The sequence below is a fragment of the Schistocerca serialis genome, chromosome 3 (genome assembly GCF_023864345.2).
Source record: "Schistocerca serialis cubense isolate TAMUIC-IGC-003099 chromosome 3, iqSchSeri2.2, whole genome shotgun sequence".
Classification (NCBI taxonomy): Eukaryota; Metazoa; Arthropoda; class Insecta; order Orthoptera; family Acrididae; genus Schistocerca; species Schistocerca serialis.
Genome location: NC_064640.1, coordinates 770,727,071 through 770,748,719, shown reverse-complemented (window position 1 = coordinate 770,748,719; position 21,649 = coordinate 770,727,071). Strand labels below are relative to the sequence as shown.

At 43.0% G+C, this 21,649-nt stretch overlaps 1 protein-coding gene across 1 annotated transcript in view; it reads left to right on the top strand.

Annotated features, from left to right (window-relative positions):
• Window positions 1–21,649, top strand: part of LOC126471217 (diacylglycerol kinase gamma-like) — a 446,798-nt gene that overhangs the window by 250,177 nt on the left and 174,972 nt on the right. The gene's annotated exons all lie outside the window — the stretch shown is intronic.

Below are 21,649 nucleotides of genomic sequence, written 5' to 3'. Positions count from 1 at the left end.
GCGCCTCTGATATGCTTCCATGTTTTCCCTTCATCCGAGCTGGTGGGGATCAGAAACACTCAAGCGGTGGTGGTGGTTAGGGTTTAACGTCCCGTCGACAACGAGGTCATTAGAGACGGAGCGCAAGCTCGGGTTAGGGAAGGATTGGGAAGGAAATCGGCCGTGCCCTTTCAAAGGAACCATCCCGGCATTTGCCTAAAACGATTTAGGGAAATCACGGAAAACCTAAATCAGGATGGCTGGAGACGGGATTGAACCGTCGTCCTCCCGAATGCGAGTCCAGTGTGCTAACCACTGCGCCACCTCGCTCGGTAAACACTCAAGCAGTACTCAGTAGTGGGTCGCACAAGTGTCCAACTCGCGGTCTGCTTTATAGACGAGCTACACTTTCCCAGACATCTCCCAATAAATCTACGTCGACAATTCGCCTTCTCTACTGCAGACCTTAGGTGCTCGTTACATTTTATATCCCTTTGCAAGATTAAGCCTTGACATTTGATCGAGGTGAATGACAAGCAATACACCACTAATACTGCATTCGAACATTAAAGCATTGTTTCTCGCTCTCAACTGCGCTAACTTACATTAAGTCTGTATTTGGACTGAGTGAGGTGGCACAGTAGTTAGCACACCGGATTCACATTCTGGAGAAAGTTCAAATCCGCGCCCGGCCATCAAGATTAAGGTAGTCCGTGTTTTCCCTGAACCGCTCCAGGCAAATGCCGTGATGATTCCTTTGAAAGGGCAGAGCCGATATCCTTCCCTATCCCTGAAATATTCCGAGCTTCTGCACCCCCTCTAACTCGTTTAACGCCACTCTTCCTTCCTTATTCTACATTTAGAACGAGCTGACGTTCATAACACCAAACAGGAATTCAGTCGACGTCATCCTGTATCCTCCAACAGTCACTCAACGATGATACTTTCCCGTTCACTACAGCGCAGTCAGCAAACAGCCGCAGATTGCTGCCCACCCTGACCGTCCGATGATTTATGTACATAAAGAACTAGGTCGATCTTACCACACTTCTCTGGGGCACTCCTTATGATACCCTTGTCTGTGATGAACCCTGGCCGTCGAGAACAACATACTGGCTTTCTATTGCGAAGTCTTCGAGTCGCTCACGTATCTAGAAACCTATTCCGTACGTTCGTACCTTCGTTAAACGTCTGCAGGGGGTGCACCGTGTCAAATGTTTTCCGGAAATCTAGAAATATGGAATCTTCCTGTTGCTCTTAGTCATAGTTTGCAGGCAATCATATGAGATAAGGGCTAACTGAGTTTCACGGGAGCAGTGCTGTCTAAATCTGTGAAGACTTGTTGACTGAAGCTTTCCGTCTGAAGGAAATTTATTACATTTGAATTGAGAATATATTCAATAATCCTGTAGCTAACAGTGTATAAGGATATTGGTCTGTAATTCTGCGGGGCCGGCCTTTTACCATTCTTATATGCAGGAGTCCAGTCACCTGCCCATTTTTCCAGTCGCTTGGAACTTTGCACGTGGTGAGATATTCCCGATGAATGCAAACTAAGTAAGGAGCCAATGCCGAAGAGTACACTCTGCAAAATCGAATTGGAATCCCATCCGGACAGAAAAACTCATTTATTTTCAACTCTGTGTTGCTTTCCGACGTCTATTTGGTTCCGATAACTCCCCTACTTCTCACCAAGCACGTCCTGCACCAGGCCGGCGATTAAAACATTAGACATATGGAAACACAGATGGGTCCTAGTAGGTGCTCCACGTGCGTAGCGACCGTAAATGGAACAGGAAGTGGGACATCGAATGCTCGTAGCAGCCACTTTCTACCGTACACTGCGGGAAGGCTTCAGTGGTATAAATGTAGATAAAAGAGGAGAATAATAAACGCAACAATAAACGACTACAGAGGTCTATTTCCGTGAGACAATCTGTGTAGCGTGATGTGAAGCTACCGGATGTTTAAGAGATCCTTCCTGCCCGTACCACTGGCGTTTTAAGACCGCGCGGAGTCCTTTAGCACTTATGCACAACTGGATCCCTTTTCTGCATCAGATAGTATACTCACGTTTTTCTGTATCTATTATTTTACTTCCACATAATACGTATAGGTAGCCTCTAATAAAATTTGATGTGACTAATTTAAACAGTAACAGATGCTAAGCAGGCCGATTTTTCAATCATTATGTGAGCAATACAATCAACATTACCAGAGACATCAATTCCATTCAGATAACAAGAAAAAAATCACTGTTCACGAACCGTAAATGTTTCGACCAAAAATAACTGAAACTGACCAAGTGGCCATACTCTTGTTTTCACTAACAAGATGCCTAGCGAACTGGTCCTCTTCGACGTTCTTCATACATACAGAATTCGAATGTGTATAACGAATTTCTCAAAGCCGGCCGGGGTGACCGAGCGGTTCTAGGCGCTACACTCTGGAACCGCGCGACCACTACGGTCGCAGGTTCGAATCCTGCCTCGGTCATGGATGTGTGTGATGTCCTTAGGTTTAAGTAGTTCTAAGTTATATCAAGAGAAGTAAGTAGCATACCTATGGACATGGACACGGAAAAACACGATTGCTCCTTTTTGCCTTTCTGCCACGTACTTAAATTTCCCCTGTTTACGTACAGTGTCCGACTGAAACATAAATGTCTCACTGATTGCTAGCATCTTGTGCTCACGTAGAGGCAGTGCGCGCACGGTTGAGCACAATTCGTGAATGGAACAGGGAAGGGGGGATCAGATAGTGGTACAATAAGTACCCTCCGCCACACACCGTAAGGTGGCTCGCGGAGTATAGATGTAGATGTAGATGTAGATGACTCAACCGCAGCCCCATCTGTAAATGCTGAACCATTCACCTGAGCTTGCGAATGGGGGTGACAAATTTTTTATTTGCTGAGCTTGCTTTGAGTGCTCTGAGACTGTGGAGTGATGTTATTCATGTAATTCCAGCACCAGATGCATTCTTCGTAATTTCTATTCAAAAGCTCGAAAATACATAAATTCTTGTCGACAGTAAATTATTTCCAGTGTTTTACAAGTACACCTCGATCATGCACATATAATCTTAACAAGTGTAATTCACTACTGGCCATTAAAATTGCTACACCACGATGATGACGTGCTGCAGACGCGAAATTTAATCGACAGGAAGAAGATGCTATGATATACAAATGATTACCTTGTCAGAGCATTCACACAAGGTTGGCGCCGCTGGTGACACCTACAAAGTGCTAACATGAGGAACGTTTCCAACCGATTTCCCATACACAAACAGCAGTTGACCGGCGTTGCCTGGTGAAACGTTGTTGTGATGCTTCGTGTAAGGAGGAGAAATACGTACCATCACGTTTCCGACTTTGATGCAGGTCGGATTGTAGCCTATCGCGATTGCGGTTTATCTTATCGCGACATTCCTGCTCGCCTTGGTCGAGATCCAATGACTGTTAGCAGAATATGGAATCGATGGGTTCAGGAGGGTAATACGGAACGCCGTGCTGGATCCCAACGGCCTCGTATCACTAGCAGTCGAGAATACAGGCATCTTATCCGCATGGCTGTAACGGATCGTTCAGCCACGTCTCGATCCCTGAGTCAACAGATGGGGATGTTTGCAAGACAACAACCATCTGCACGAACAGTTCGACGACGTTTGCAGCAGCATGGACTATCATCTCGGAGACCATGGCTGCGGTTACCCTTGACGCTGCATCACAGACAGGAGCGCCTGCAATGGTGTACTCAACGACGAACCTGGGTGCACGAATAGCAAAACGTCATTTTTTTCGGATGAATCCAGGTTCTGTTTACAGCATCATGATGGTCGCATCCGTATTTGGCGACATCGCGGTGAACGCACATTGGAAGCGTGTATTCGTCATCGCCATACTGGCGTATCACCCGGCGTGATGGTATGGGGTGCCATTGGTTACACGTCTCGGTCACCTCTTGTTCGCACTGACGGCACTTTGAACAGTGGACGTTACATTTCAGCTGTGTTACGACCCGTGGCTCTACCCTTCATTCGATCCCTGCGAAACCCTACATTTCAGCAGTATAATACACGACCGCATGTTGCAGGTCCTGTACGGGCCTTTCTTTATACAGCACTCACTAATGAAAACGTCTGGTTAATGGTGGCTGAGCAACTGGCTCGTCATAATACGCCAGTCATTACTCTTGATGAACTGTGGTATCGTGTTGAAGCTGCATGGGCAGCTTTACCTTACATGCCATCCAAGCTCTGTTTGACTCAATGCCCAGGCGTATCAAGGCCGTTATTACGGCCACAGGTGGTTGTTCTGGGTACTGATTTCTCAGGATCTATGCGTCCAAATTGTGTGAAAATGTAATCACATGTCCAATGAATATCCGTTTATCATCTGCATTTCTTATTGGTGTTGCAATTTTAATGGCCAGCAGTGTAGTTTTCAGATTAAAAGCGTTTGCGTTTATTTTTTCTCCCGATAAAAACGTAGGCAGTGCATCTGCGGTGACCTCATCACCGTGGGGCACGCTTTTGTCACGTGTGCTTTAAGAGGGTAAGAGGGGTCGTGGCAAAGAAATGTCAGCCACAGGCGGTGCTTCTCCGCTACTTGTGGTCTAGTTTCTATTCGGGATGTGCACCATCCAATTACATTAACTGCAAAGGTGCTTCAAGAAACAGGTGCTCTCAATCTTCAAATTGATTGGACAGTTCACTGTAAAGACGTGAGCGGGCAGCACGATGCCGATTCCGAGTAACTGGTTGAGGAGCCGCAGGTACTCAAGATAGGCGCCCACCCGCGACATGGGACGCCAATCCAATGAGGAAATCCATCCGCCTCTTTACATCAGCCTTTATCAGTCGAGGGGCTTAGCCGCGCCGTTGGAAGAGCGGAGGAAGCAATCTACGAGGGTCCCTAAGGGGCTACGGGCTTCTGTGATCTATATGTGCATCTGACGCTACGTTATTACTCTGCAGTTCAATCAGCTCGCCACATAGTGAAAGACACGACTTTTAACCTATATACGGTCGGGATAAACAACCTTTGATATCAAAGCGGGATATGGGACTTCAAATAGAGCAAAATTTTGCGAATAAGTGTACGTCTGAAATGGAATTCTGCGGAGCTACGTTCAGAAAACGACAGGCAGCCAGCGACAAGTGACTGGAGGTGTGTGTATTGAAACTAACTTATCTTAGCTAATGCCTATTATACTAAAAAGCGCCATTTCTAATTAAATTAGCTGAACGTAATGGTTTCTACCGAATTGTCAAAGTTAGCCAAAATTAAAATTCCCATCCATTGCGAATTTTCTAAGATGTTTACTAGATGAATATTTGGTACTAAATCGGCTACGCTGAAACTACCGTAATAACATTAATATTTTAATGCACCGTAATGTAAGTACACTACTACAGGAACATAGTCCGCATGTGGTACTGTAAAGAGCAACCTTATTACGAGGGTGTGCTGAAAGTAGCGACTTCGAATTTTTGCGTGAAAGCTCTTAAGACTTTTTAAATTAAAAAAAACGTTATTTACATTCTACATCTTTGGTCTTAATGTCTACATAATTATTTCTCAACATACTCATCCTTGTGATGAACACATTTCTCCAATGAGAGCTCAAACCGTCACTGTAGAATCTTTTACTCTGTTGACCTCACCTTTGCTTGCACCGCTTCATCACTCTCTAAGTGAAGTCCTCGAAGGTGTTCTTTAAGATTCGGAAACAGATGAAAACCGCTAGGTTCAAGTCGGGACTGTTTGAAGGATGGCCGATGACAGTGAAAACAAGGCGCCCCATTGTTGCAGATGTTTCAGCACTCGTGTGTGTGGTCTGGCATTGTCATGCTGAAGGAGAGGGCTCTCTATGTGTGAATGAAGTCTTCGAATTTGGAAGACGATTTCAGCACGCTATTTTGCAAGCACGGACATAGTTACGCGCTACAATTCGGAGCTCTCTACGGCAGAGGACTGTAAACATATAGTAGCCGGCCGGAGTGGCCGAGCGGATCCAGGCGCTTCAGTCTGGAACCGCACACCCGTTACGGTCGCAGGTTAAAATCCTGCCTCGGGCATGGATGTGTGTGATGTCCTTAGGTTAGTTAGGTTTAAGTACACTACTGGCCATTAAAATTGCTACACCGACAAGAAATGCAGATGATAAACTGGTATTCATTGGACAAATATATTATACTAGAACTGACATGTGATTACATTTTCACGCAATTTGGGTGCATAGATCCTGAGAAATCAGTACCCAGAACAACCACCTCTGGCCGTAATAACGGCCTTGATACGCCTGGGCATTGAGTCAAACAGAGCTTGGATGGCGTGTACAGGTACAGTCGCCCATGCAGCTTCAACACGATACCACAATTCATCAAGAGTAGTGGCTGGCGTATTGTGACGAGCCAATTGCTCGGCCACCATTAACCAGACGCTTTCAATTGGTGATAGACAGGAGAATGTGCTGGGCAGGACAGCAGTCAAAACATGTTCTGTATACAAAAAGGCACGTACAGGACCTGCAACATGCGGTCGTGCATTATCCTGCTGAAATGTAGGGTTTGGCAGGGATCGAATGAAGGATACCAAAAAAAAAAAAAAAAAAGGCTCTGAGCGCTATGCAACTTAACTTCTGAGGTCATCAGTCGCCTAGAACTTAGAACTAATTAAACCTAACTAACCTAAGGACATCACAAACATCAATGCCCGAGGCAGGATTCGAACCTGCGACGGTAGCTGTCGCTCGGTTCCAGACTGTAGCGCCTAGAACCGCACAGCCACTCTGACCGGCAATGAAGGGTACAGCCACGGTTCGTAACACATCTGAAATGTAACGTCCACTGTTCAAAGTGCCGTGAATGCGAACAAGAGGTGACCGAGACGTGTAACCAATGGCACCCCATACCATCACGCCAGGTGGCACTCCAGTATGGCGATGACGATTACACGCTTCCAATGTGCGTTCACCGCGATGTCGCCAAATACGTATGCGACCATCATGATGCTGTAAACAGAACCTGGATTTATCCGAAAAAAACACGTTATGCCATTCTTGCACCCAGGTTCGTCGTTGAGTACACCATCGCAGGCGCTCCTGTCTGCGATGCAGCGGTAAGGATAACATCAGCCATGCTGTCCGAGCTGATAGTCCATGCTGCTGCAAACGTCGTCCAACTGTTGGTGCAGATGGTTGTTGTCTTGCAAACGTCCCCATGTGTTGACTCAGGGATCGAGACGTGGCTGCACGATCCGTTACAGCCATGCGGATAAGATGCCTGTCATATCGACTGCTAGTGATACGAGGCCGCTGCGATCCAGTACAACGTTCCGTGTTACCATACTGAACCCACTGATTCCATATTCTGCTAACAGTCATTGGATCTCGACCAACGCGAGCAGCAATGTCGCAATACGATAAACCGCAATCGCGATAGGCTACAATCCGATCTTTATCAAAGCCGGAAACATGATGGTATGAATTTCTCCTCCTTACACCAGGCATCACAACAACGTTTCACCAGGCAACGCCGGTTAACTGCTGTTTGTGTATGAGAAATCGGTTGGAAACGTCCCTCCTGTCAGCACGTTGTAGGTGTCGCCACCGGCGCCAACCTTGTGTGAATGCTCTGAAAAGCTAATCATTTGCATATCACAGTATCTTCTTCCTGTCGGTTAAATTTCGCGTCTGTAGCAGCTCATCTTCGTGATGTAGCAATTTTAATGGCCAGTGGTGTAGTTCTAAGTTCTAGGGGACTGATGACCTCAGATGTTAAGTCCCATAGTGCTCAGAGCCATTTTTTTAATTTTTTTTTTTTTTTTTTGTTGTAAACATGTAGATGTGAAGAATAAGGCTGTAGAATGTTAATAGCGTTTGTTTTTAAATTAAAAATCTTTAAGCGTTTTCATCAAAACATTTGGAGGCATTATTTTTCAGCACGCCCGCATAATAAAGAAATCCAAAGGCTACATATTTTATTTTTGCTATTGTACAGAGAGCACGAATGAAGTTTTATTCTAAAAACGACCGTAACCCGGTATGTGTGAACAAGGTGAGATTTATAGAGCGGAAATTAAATTTTACACTTTCTTTCTCAAATCGTTTTTTTTTTTTTTTTTTTTTTTTTTTTTTTTTTTACAGTAAACGCACAAAATTCCTGCCTCCAACTACAACTATGAATTTGACGTCGTCGAAGAAATGATTGGAGCATCTTCCCGAATATTCCTGACATAGTGTGATTGGTGGTCGCGGCCATAACCGCATACCGCATAAATTTCTGCACTCTCTTCGCTAATTGGTTGTCGATTTATAGCCGTAGCTCCACAAAGGTATATTATGGACCTGTGATTATTTGGAAAATTTCTTGGATCCAGCGTCCCGTACCCTGCTGTCTCAAAGTTATCAAATTGCTTTTCTCCACCCTGTGTCTCTGATAAATAGCATTTGGGAAAAAAAGAACTCTTACACCTCTCCGCGTTAATTCCAATGTCTCTTCTTTTATTTGAGTGGGCATTTCTCCGTACGTATGTTAGGGGCAACAAAACATGTTTGTATCAGGAGGGAACGTTATTGACCGGGATTTCGTTGAAGATTTTCTTTTAATGATAATGTTGTTTGATTCTGGCGGCATGTATCTCTAACGAGCCGTATCTCGTGTTCTTCTCAATTACTGCCCTTTCACGTCTTTCGAAGCTTGTAACTGCAGTTTGGTTTCTATAGAATTTTTAAATAACCTTTAGGTACCTATATTTTCTCCGTGCTACGTTCAAAATTTCAAAGCGTGCAGCGCAGTCACAGTTTTCAAAAGCTTTCTCTAAATTTACAAATGCTATAAACGTAGGTTGATTTTCCGGCAACATAGCTTGTAACATAAGTCGTAGGGATAGTACTGCCTCGTGTGTTCCTGCATTTCCCCGGAACCCAAATTGATCTTTCTGTAAGTCGTCCTCCAATAGCTTTTTCATTCTTCTGTAAATAATTCCTGTTAATATTCCGCTACCATGATTTATTAAAATGATGGTTCTTTAGAATTCATACCTGTCAGCAAGTACCTTCTTTTTGAACTTGAATTATTACATTGTCGCTGTAGTCTAAGGGTATTTCACTGTCTCATATATCTTGCACACGCGGCGGAATAATTTCGTTATGGCTCGCTTTCCTAAGGAGCTCAATAAGTCTGAGGGAATGTCGTCTACTCCAGGGCCCTTGCTTCTACTTAGGTCTTACAATGTCTAAGATATTTCCATTGCATGTGGGTTGTCGAACTAGTTGCTAAAGAGAGATTCCGTAGAAAGCGTTCGAAACTACTTCACAAGACTGTCTGTCCGTACCATCTACAATCAATCAATAAGCCTCCTAGTCTGTACTCGGTAGGTTAAAGTCGCTTGCAGCTAATACCGCATGATGCGGTTACTTCTGCTCTACAGAGGGTAGATTTTCTTTGAATGATTCTGCAAGTGCCACAGAAGAATCGGGTGGCCTGTACAAACACCTCAAGCTACTGGCATATCAAGCGGAAACCTACAGTTCTCCAACTGATAATGCAGATCCCAATATCTTCAGCCAACACCGTCCCATGATCGAGGGAGCCTCCAGTAGGAACTGAGGAGTGCCTCAGAACCCAAGCGGCAGGGGTCATTGATGCTGAGATGAGCCACAATTAGCAAATGACTGCGCCCTGCACCATCCACAGTAGCAAGAAGGTGCTTCCTGGGAGACATACCGAGTGCTCATTAGGCTTCTTTCCTGCTTTGGACGTCATTTCCCCTATGGGGCTCCTTAACGCACCTAACATTGGAGTTCCCGACTAGTACCAGCCGCCATTCTCCCGCTCTCCTCATGCCTGCTCGGTCCCTGTTGAAGGAGAGAGTATTTGGCCGATTGCAGGGTGAATGTGTGAAGCCAGACGGCCGGTCAGCCACGTTTACCCTCGTCCTCGAGTGATGCGAAAGGGGATACTGCCTACCACTGCACCAGAGGTGAGTGCGGTTCTGCCGATTTGGATACGCTGGAAGGTGCCTCAGCAGGGGAGCTCATGGGCGAAACAAGCTACAAATTAGGTGCCCCATGCAAAACGTCAGTTTCGAAGCTGTGAGTGAGGAGTGTTGTCAAACAAAAGTTCCGTGTTTAATTGTTGTGTGTGCAGTTGTGGACATGGTATTCGTTCCGAAATACTAAACTTCCAACTATCATTCTGAAATAGACAGCAGACATTTTATAAAACACACAGAGGTCCACCTTATTCCATAATTACCCCCTAGAAGCCTAGTGTCGTTTGTGATAATGCTTCATATGACATCAGAATGGAGAAAATCTGAATACCATATTATTGTGTCATGACAACGGGATGGGAGATGCATTTTTAGTCGAGGAGAGTAGAAACAGATAACAGTCGTCATGGATTAGAGCGAAAAGTCGTCACCATCAGTGACTGAAACAGCAGACGATGAATCGGAAGTTGGGAGTTAAGGACGACAGCGATATAACCGTGGAATGTAGTAAGGATACTGAGAGCAAAGTGTCGGGAGCAACGAAGGAAAGATAAAAATAGTGTATATCCTGTTTCTGTTCGTGTTCTAAACGGGCATCAAATTCAGTGGCGTGTATAGCAGAGCTGGGAAGCGGTAAGTGGCTTTCACAGTAACTGGGCCAACTCTATGAAGGGCGCTGGCGTATAGACGCTATTACTACCTCTGTACTTCTGGGGCGTAAAATGACAGTGCTGTCACGCTAGCCAAGTCTTTAGTTCGCTTGGCTGGGTGACGGGCGTAATTCGTTATCGGGCCGTGTTCGTGTCCAGTTTGACCGTCATCGGCAGCAGCGAGCTAGTAGAGGCGAAGGGCAACCCGAACCGAGGGGCAGTTGACAGTTGTGGCAAATGGCAGACATCAACTAGGCTCGTGTCCACACAAGCGTCAAAAGGTCACTTTGCCGGCGCTAGTGTGTGTTGTTCCGAATCCAGGTCATAAGTGCATTTATTGTTCGAAAGGTGAAATCAGTGAGGTGTAGGGGAAGGACACCCACGCCACCCGATACCCCGCGTTCCAATTCGTCACACAGGCACACTCCTTAATTCAATATTTGCTTTAAGAAATCCAGAACACAATACGGATATTGATTTGTAGCAACTGTATGCAGACAAATATGTCGCGAAATCTCAAAACTACTTCGCTTTTTTTCCCGTTATTCTCCTTGCTAACGAAGCTGTGCCATTGATTTAGGTTCTAAAAGCTACGGACAAAGTGCTTTACCTAATTATTGGTATTTGTCTCCTATTACCAGCTATTGCCAAAGGCTACTAAAAATGTGTATTTAGAAACTATCCGCGCGTATTTTATCGTTACCTGCCAGGCATCAAAACTATATTTATGATTTTTGTACGACTATCCTCATATTACTTATCTTGTAAGTTGTACATAACCATTCCAAAGTGGTTGCAGTTGTACATTTAGGGAGTAACAAACACAGTTTTTCAACAGCTTTGAGTTTCATTTTGTTCGACGTGATACTCCGTTCCCTCAAACTCCCTCTTCAACGAAACTAATTTTAGTTCCCACACCCCTTGCCTTCCTTCCCACCTCCCAACTCTTTGTAGATCATCCGCATACTATTGATTCGTTGAATGATGATCACCACCCACGGTGGTACATAAGAGCATGTAGTCTGCAGATTCCGTTCCACAGTATAAATAACCTATACTGAAGTGACTACCCTACCACTGTATACCAACATTACAGGAGACAATGAAAATGAACAATTAAGAACAAAATTAACTATTTAAATACTAATCCGACTCTTTAGGTGACCTGCACAACACATTCAACCATTATTTTCACACAAGTATTACGATATACGAATATGTGTTTTTGCGATAATAAATTCCCAATAAAGGGTCACACTATATTTTCGTTTGGACAGACATTCACCTCCCCTAACGACAAGAAGCAAAATTGGTTTCCTGTTTCTAGAAGAGACTTGACATTGTAAATATGAAAATCTCTTTATGTAACCACTGTAAAAACTTTGACCTCTCAGTTATAGTTCTAATAGATTCTCTTCTATAGGACCCAACATCAACGTATAGAAATTCGTGCCATGGAATGGGCTGTAGAATGTTCGATTATGCTGTTAGCGACAAATCACTGGAGCAGTAACTACCAAACAATACCTAGGTATAACCTTCAGGAGCGACTAATGTGGAATGCCTACATCAGGTTATTTGTAGGGAAATCAGATGCCACAATGATTTACACGAAAAGATCTGAAGGAAACGTAATTTAACCACGAAAAAAATAGTTTACAAAACACTACTGAGACAGATGCTTGTGTGTTACTAATCAGTGTGGGGCCCTTGCGAGGCTTGGTTCATTGAGGAGATAAAAAAGATCCAGCGAAGACCGGTACATTTCCTCACTGAATCGTTAGTCAGCGCGAGACAGTTACGGAAATTTTCAACAAGCTGCAGTGGCAGACGTTACAAGAGAGATGCTGTACATCATACAGAGTTATCTGTTGTAAGTTCGAGAGCGTTCGTAGCAAGAATTGTCGGACAAAATACAACTTCCTTCCACATGTCTCGAGAGATGATGACGACAAAATCGGAGAGTCTAGAGCTCATACGTACATTTACCACTCATGAAACGAACAGTCCAGAAGTCATCTGTAAGCGGTTGATGCCATAGTCAGCCGTTCGAGATGTTTCTTTCAATATTATGACGTCATGGGCTGTCACTATCATCTACTCCAATCCAATTTGCGCTTCCCCCTCCAACTATACCCGCACGGCGTTGTCGCGGGGAATGGGGTAGCGTCTGTGAGAATGGCTCATCAAAGCATAAGGTCTTGCTCATTCACCCCCTTTCCAACGTCGACTGCGCATTTCTGTTCCGTTGGTCCGCTTGCTCTCCATGATTTAATCGGCTCTGCTAAACTTAATTTGCGCTATAGCTCAGGTTATCATTTCAGTTAATATTGTGGCTATTATTCTAGTTTTGATTCTGGTAATTACTGTGGGTATTTTTCTATCCCAGTTCTTGAGAATGTCGAAAACAAAGATTGAATACCATATTTTCAATGAGTAGTGGAAGATTAAGCTTTTTGTACACAATTACTCCCTCCCCCCCCCCCCCCCCCCCCCCAAGAACCATGGACCTTGCCGTTGATGGGGAGATTTGCGTGCCTCAGCGATACAAATGGCCGTACCGTAGGTGCAACCACAACGGAGGGGTATCTGTTGAGAGGCCAGACAAACGTGTGGTTCCTGAAGAGGGGCAACAACCTTTTCGGTAGTTGCAGGGGCAACAGTCTGGATGATTGACTGATGTGGCCTTGTAACACTAACCAAAACGGCCTTGCTGTTCTGGTACTGCGAACGGCTGAAAGCAAGGGGAAACTACAGCCGTAACTTTTCTCGTGGGCATGCAGCTTTACTGTATGGTTAAATGATGATGGCGTCCTCTTGGGTAAAATATTCCGGAGGTAAAATAGTCCCCCATTCGGATCTCCGGGCGGGGACTACTCAGGAGGACGTCGTTATCAGGAGAAAGAAAACTGGCGTTCTACGGATCGGAGCGTGGAATGTCAGATCCCTTAATCGAGCAGGTAGGTTAGAAAATTTAAAAAGGGAAATAGATAGGTTAAAGTTAGATATAGTAGGAATTAGTGAAGTTCGATGGCAGGAGGAACAAGACTTTTGGTCAGGCGAATACAGGGTTATAAATACAAAATCAAATAGGGGTAATGCAGGAGTCGGTTTAATAATGAATAAAAAAAAAGGAGTGCGGGTAAACTACTACAAACAGTATAGTGAACGCCTTATTGTGGCCAAGATAGAAACGAAGTCCATGCCTACTACAGTAGTACAAGTTTATATGCCAACTAGCTCTGCAGATGACGAAGAAATTGAAGAAATGTATGATGAAAGAAAAGAAATTATTCAGATAGTGAAGGGTCATCGGTGACTGGAATTCGGTAGTAGGGAAAGGTGAATGTGGATTGGGGCTAAGAAATGAAAGAGGAAGCCACCTGGTAGAATTTTGCACAGAGCACAACTTAATGATAGCTAACACTTGGTTCAAGAATCATAAAAGAAGGTTGTATACATGGAAGAAGCCTGGAGACACTGACAGGTTTCAGACAGATTATATAGTGGTAAGACAGAGATTTAGGAACCAGGTTTTAAATTGTAAGACATTTCCAGGGGCAGATGTGGACTCTGACCACAATCTATTGGTTATTAACTGTAGTTTAAAACTGAAGAAACTGCAAAAAGGTGGGAATTTAAGGAGATGGGACCTGGATAAACTGAAAGAACCAGAGGTTGTACAGAGTTTCAGGGAGAGCATAAGGGAAAAATTGACAGGAATGAGGGAAGAAATACAGTAGAAGAAGAATGAGTAGCTTTGAGTGATGAAGTAGTGAAGGCAGCAGAGGAAGTAGGTAAAAAGACGAGGGCTAGTAGAAACCCTTGGGTAACAGAATAAATATTGAAATTAATTGATGAAAGGAGAAAATATAAAAATGCAGTAAATGAAGCAGGCAAAAAGGAATACAAACGTCTCAAAAACGAGATCGACAGGAAGTGCAAAATGGCTAAGTAGGGATGGCTAGAGGACAAATGTAAGAATGTAGAGGCTTATCTCACTACGGGTAAGATAGATACCGCCTACAGGAAAATTAAAGAGACCTTTGGAGAAAAGAGAACCACTTGTATGAATATCAAGAGCTCAGATGGAAACCCAGTTCTAAGCAAAGAAGGGAAAGCAGAAAGGTGGAAGGAATATATAGAGGGTCTATACACGGGCGATGTACTTGAGGACAATATTATGGAAATGGAAGAGGATGTAGATGAAGATGAAATGGGAGATATGATACTGCGTGAAGAGTTTGACAGAGCACTGAAAGACCTGAGTCGAAACAAGGCCCCGGGAGTAGATAACATTCCATTAGAACTACTGACAGCCTTGGGAGAGCCAGTCCTGACAAAACTCTACCATCTGGTGAGCACGGTGTATGAGACAGGCGAAATACCCTCAGACTTCAAGAAGAATATAATAATTCCAATCCCAAAGAAAGCAGGTGCTGACAGATGTGAAAATTACCGAACAATCAGTTTAATAAGTGACAGCTGCAAAATACTAACGCGAATTCTTGACAGACGAATGGAAAAACTGGTAGAAGTTGACCTCGGGGAAGATCAGTTTGGGTTCCGTAGAAATATTGGAACACGTGAGGCAATACTGACCCTACGACTTATCTTAGAAGCTAGATTAAGGAAAGGCAAACCTACGTTTCTAGCATTTGTAGACTTAGAGAAATCTTTTGACAATGTTGCCTGGAGTACTCTCTTTTAAATTCTGAAGGTGGCGGGGGTAAAATATAGGGAGCGAAAGGCTATTTACAATTTGTACAGAAACCAAATGGCAGTTATAAGAGTGGAGGGACATGAAAGGGAAGCAGTGGTTGGGAAGGGAGTGAGACAGGGTTGTAGCCTCTCCCCTATGTTATTCAAGCTGTATATTGAGCAGGCAGTGAAAGAAACAAAAGAAAAATTCGGAGTAGGTATTAAAATCCATGGAGAAGAAATAAAAAGTTTGAGGTTCGCCGATGACATTGTAATTCTGTCAGAGACAGCGAAGGACCTGGAAGAGCAGCTGAACGGAATGGATAGTGTCTTGAAAGGAGGATATAAGATGAACATCAACAAAAGCAAAACTGGGATAATGGAATGTAGTCAAGTTGGGTGATGCTGAGGGAATTAGATTAGGAAATGAGACACTTAAAGTAGTAAAGGAGTTTTGCTATTTGGGGAGCAAAATAACTGATGATGGTCGAAGTAGAGAGGATATAAAATGTAGACTGGCAATGGCAAGGAAAGCGTTTCTGAGCAAGAGAAATTTGTTAACATCGAGTATAGATTTAAATGTCAGGAAGTCGTTTCTGAAAGTATTTGTATGGAGTGTAGCCATGTATGGAAGTGAAAGACAAGAAGAGAATAGAAGCTTTCGAAATGTGGTGCTACAGAAGAATGCTGAAGATTAGATGGGTAGATCGTATAACTAATTAGGAGGTATTGAATAGGATTGGGGAGAAGAGAAGTTTGTGGCACAACTTGACTAGAAGAAGGGATCGGTTGGTAGGACATGTTCTGAGGCATCAAGGGATCACCAATTTAGTATTGGAGGGCAGCGTGGAGGGCAAAAATCGTAGAGGGAGACCAAGAGATAAATACACTAAACAGATACAGAAGTATGTAGGTTGCAGTAGGTACCGGGAGATGAAGAAGCTTGCACAGGATAGAGTAGCATGGAGAGCTGCATCAAACCAGTCTCAGGACTGAAGACCACAACTTAACTATACACAATTACTATACAAGCCTCCAATGTTTAATATGCAAAAAAATGTTTAAGTAAGAAAAAGTTAGCAACTCGCTCGAATATTCCGTTCGCAACTTGAAGCACCAGCCGGCCGGCTTGGCCGAGCGGTTCTAGGCGTTTCAGTCTGGAACCGCGCGACCACTACGGTCGCAGGTTCGAATCCTGCCAAGGGCATGGATGTGTGTGATGTCCTTAGGTTAGTTAGGTTTAAGTAGTTCTAAGTTCTAGGGGACTGATGACCTCAGATGTTACGTCCCGTAGTGCTCAGAGCCATTTGATCCATTTGAATGAAGCACCACACTACCATTAATCTCTTATCTCTTTGTCTATAAATTAAAAGAAAGGAATACAAAAGTTGCCTGAACCATCACGTATTAAAGAAAAGAGCGTAACTTAAACGTACTACAAAAATTATGAAAAACAATTGAATTTCACACTTCAAATATTTATAATGGTAACTATGTAAACATGTAATATCGCTGATCCACTGTTATCCAAGTTGTCAGAAAAGTAGCATACATGGAAACCAACTAAAATCCGATATACCACTCCAGTGTACATCTTAGAGAAAGTAATACTTCTAAAAAAGACAGGACATGACAGCAACGATCTTACATGTAAGGTAAAAACACTTTAATGATGTATTATAGTTTTTCAGATAATAGATACTGACAGTTATATTAAGACCATCGGTTACTTATGTATTTACGGAGCACTTGATGGTGGCAATATACCGAAATGATCTCATCGTGAATGATGTAAAATATAAACGTTTTACATAGCAGTGTAGCTGGCTATTGTTCATAACATTCATGTCATTAAAAGACATATTTTGCACTGCGGGCCCCAAAGAACAAAAGGACGATAGTTGATTAAGAATTAAATCCCTAATAAACGAAATAAATCATTTTAAACTAATAGAGATTGGCTTCTCAAGAATAAATTACAGTGGCAAGGCCCAACGTGGAGAAAGTATCAACAGATGTCACTAGATCGCGGGACGAACGAAAGCTAGAGAATTGATCTGAAACGTGATTGAATCCTTTTATTTATTTACTAGCCGAAACACCCGGCGTGTCCTGCTAATTTATTGATACCCAAGCTGTGTCTGGCCTTGTGCTTAATGTTTATGTTGTCATATCTCCGGAGCTAAGTCTCGTACAGTGATATAGTATTGTAGGTACCTTCAGCGGCATATGTGGATACTGTCCGTGAAATTTATTGCGAACAGAGTTAGTAGCAAAGAAATAATATATTTAAACGTCATGCATGATGCGGCAGTTTTTCAAGCAACTCATTGTTTACGACGTCGTACCTCCTTAACTACATGTCATGGAATTATTTTATTTTGCCCTTAAATTCAGTGGTATTTGTGCATATTGTCTGTAAAATGTGTCACGGATACAGTTTGTAGTAAAAAAGTAACAAATTACAGCGTCATGCCACATGCGGTACTTTTACTTTACGAACGAAACTAGTAAGCAATAAAAATTTTTCCTTTCATCATTTTGTGGGGATGCAGCGAGAAAAAATTTCGTAAGTGTTTGAAATTACGTGGAAAGTTTCTAACAAGTCGCTGACTGCTCTCATTCATAAATACTGGCTGGGTAGAGTCTTGGAATTCATGCGTCGCCGGCTACAATACTTTTTCACCCCCACCCGTTTGATAGGTGTGTGGATCTTAATAGCGATTGTCGAATAGCAGTAAGGTATTTTTGTATCACGTTTGGTTGAAATCGGTCCAGTAGTATGTGGAACGTACATACACACACCACACATACACATACATACATACATACATACATACATACATTTTTTTAATATGTATGGATTAGTTACTGTGTTTACGTATGACCTCCACCCTGGAAGATATTGCACAGTACGTAAATAACTCTATGACACCTCGCAGCAATAGTACCGACAGCAGTCACCAGATACCGAGGCAATCGAAACTCGAATAGAACCCCAGATATCTAGAGTTGTGAGGTAAACGGCTCGAGGCGTTCTGTCTTCTATTCCCTTCTTGTCTAAACTGTTTATCGTATATGTTTCACTTCCATACATGGCTACACTCCACCACACACATACTTTCAGAAAGGAATTCTTGACATTTAAATCTATGATCGATGTTAACAAATTTCTCTTATTCAGAAGCGCTTTTCTTACCATCGCCAGTCTACATTTTATATCCTCCTTACCTCGACCATCATCAGTTATTTTGCTTCCCAAAGAGCAAAACTCATTTACGACTGCAAGTGTCTCATTTGCTGATCTAATCTCCTGTGACATAGCCCAGACGTATAATTAATTTGCGGCAAGATACTTTTTTTTAACAAGGGCGGTATACCTAAATAGCACTGATTGTATTCTAAAGCAAATGACGCTCGGAAAACCGTTACATGACTGGCCTAGCAAATTGGTTCCACCCTTACATGAAAACTAAATTGTGATAATCTGTTTCTGAAATTAGGTTTTAGTTTTTCGTAAATTGTGTTGCATGTTAACGTGGTTTGCATCTGGCTGCATGAATTCCGTGGTGGAAGGATAAGTACACAATCAGATAACCTCAACGGTTAGCCCCCTAAGAAAACATACTGGTCACTTTAGAGCGCTGAACTTGATGGGTAATGATCCTCCATCCTTCACGGCAGTGAAGTAATGTCTATGACACAGTCGGTTGTACGGGAACAGCACAGTAAGGTATGTTGACATGGAGATGAGTTTGTGTACCAACACGTGTCTAAGTGGATTGGTGTACAACTCAGCGATGTAAGACGGCGTAAGACTAGTGACGGAGAAAAGATTCTAACCAACAAGGACCGGAGATGAGTGTAACTCCCTGCCAATGACAATCGGCTTCAAACCCGACAGCAGTTACTGCTTTTAGTGAACCTAGGGCATTCGGAAAGGGATAGTCGCAAAGGCCATCGGCACATAAGGCTTCGCGTCTTCCATGGGACGACTATAGACGTGCAGTGTCGACTGATGAGTCGCGATTTCGTCTCTTTTCAAATGATTCATGGCGTCGAATATACGAATGGCCAATAAGGCGTTTGACTCGCAGTGTGTGGAGGGTGTGTTTCAGGCAGGAGGTGGTTCTGTGATGTTTTCTGGGTGTTTATCGCACCACGACTTCAGCCCGCTCTTTCAGGTTACCGTGAAAACGAACCAGCATATTTCATTCAAACCTTCTCGAAGAATTGTGAAAGTTCATTGTAGATTATCATCAGCTGTTTATTTTTACTCTCAGTGCTACAAGTTTCGATTAGCAGACCATTATGAAGCCGAAGCAAAGCGTAACCAACTTGTCACTATAGAACTTGAAGTGAACAACTTCGATGTAGGTAGAAAAACATAGCTTCTATTACAGTAAATAATCTCCAAAAGACATAGATATCTAGGAGACGCACACAAGATGATCATGCATTTAATGTTTTCTTCTTTTTACATGTATGATCGGCTTTTGTGCGTCTCCTGCATATCTGTGTCTTTCGGAGATTATTTATTGTATCAGAAACTGTGTTTTTCTACCTCCAGCGAAGTTGTACACTTCATATGTTGTAGCGACAAGCTGACTGTGCTTTTCTTCGCCTTGATAATGCCCTTCTGATTGAAACCAGTAGCACTGAACATAAAAACAAAAAGCTGAGGGCCATCTAAAATGAAGTTTCACAATTATTTGACAGCTGTAAAGCCGCACCTCGTCACAAAACTAACCTCTCGGAGAAGTTTTGCCCTTTGTTCTACACATTCATGATAAGTATGCTGTGGACACTCACTTCTTCCAGTATGACAAATGCCGTATCCACAACCTTAAACGCATACTTTGTGCTGGCCGAACACTCAAACACCTGATAGTACTTCCACTGGCCCGTTAAATAACTGCAGCTTGGTCACATGCGTTTGAGATCATGGACAACAACAATCAAGAACTGCAACTGACAATCAATATCTACGCATTTTGGTAGCTCTGCTCCATCTAATAATCAATGAGTGGCTTTAGCTTCTAACAACCCTACCACAACATAGGTCAGCATTTAATAACGATTGTGGTGTTGCTCACGCTGCTAAATACTGCATTTTCGGGCAACAACAGTCATATTATGTGGCAGGTGTCATTAGAGCACAGTTAATAAAGTCATTTCATGTAATAATCAAAAAACTAGTCACTCAAATTTTTGTGTTTCCCACGCTGGTCTCGTCGTAAAATCATGGCTCAATCGTTGAAAATCTAGGTGGTTATGATTCCAAGCTCGGATGCAAAGAGGCCTAGGTTTTATTCTGCTATATTCAAAAGTTTTGTAGATGCGCTTCTCAAACCATTCTTGGAGATTAAACCTTTCAAAGTTAGCACAATAGTGATGAAAAAAAAACAGCACTCCGAATTTAAGTTACACTTCCTTTTAATTGCTTTTATTGCAATATCACGTGACACACGAACATCACTTCACAATACAAAACATACTTGAAAACATCTCTCTCACAGTCACTGTTAAAGTTCACATTTTATAAGCTGACTACGTTATGCGTCTTTCCAACATGACGTCCAACACTTGACTTTTTCAACGTCCGACTCTCTAACAAGTTAACAACTAACTATCGCTTACGCTCCCAAAAGTCAGAGTTACAAGTACGTCAAAGATCATAGTGACAAAAGAAAGAATACACATAAGAATAATATCATTGCAATATAAACATATCGATGTATCACAAATGAAATCAAATCTGAATGTTGTCTCAGAAATATGTAAACTACTTTACAGAAACACAGTAGCATATTACTGGTATCGAGAGGTTCAGGTGAGGTACCATAACGGTTACGTAATTCAAGTACCACTACAAGCTGGGTATGACATACTAGAACAAAACTTGTGGACTCTTTTTGTCGTCGATCTGAGACCATTATCAAAGTTACAGGCAGTGTTACGTTGTGTTAACGTCATGTCTCCCGGAGACGACAAATTATTTTCCCTCTGTACTTACCCAAGTCACACAGAATCCTTTTGAGTGTATGAATTTTTGTGACTTGCAAGAATGTAGCGCAATGATTTTAGCAGCTGGTTAGGGCCCGCGATCGTAATAAATAAAATGTTAGCTGGCGGTGTGGCGAGCGTTCATAAAACGAAGAAGCGACCCGGTGCGCTGCAGCTGGTCGTCGGCTAGACGGGAGCACGCCACGAAAAATAAACTAGCCGCCGACCCTCTCCTCACGTCGCATCGCAGCTACCAACTACAACGCTGTGTACAACAACTCGAAATACAGCAGACCAGCACCAATGGCGC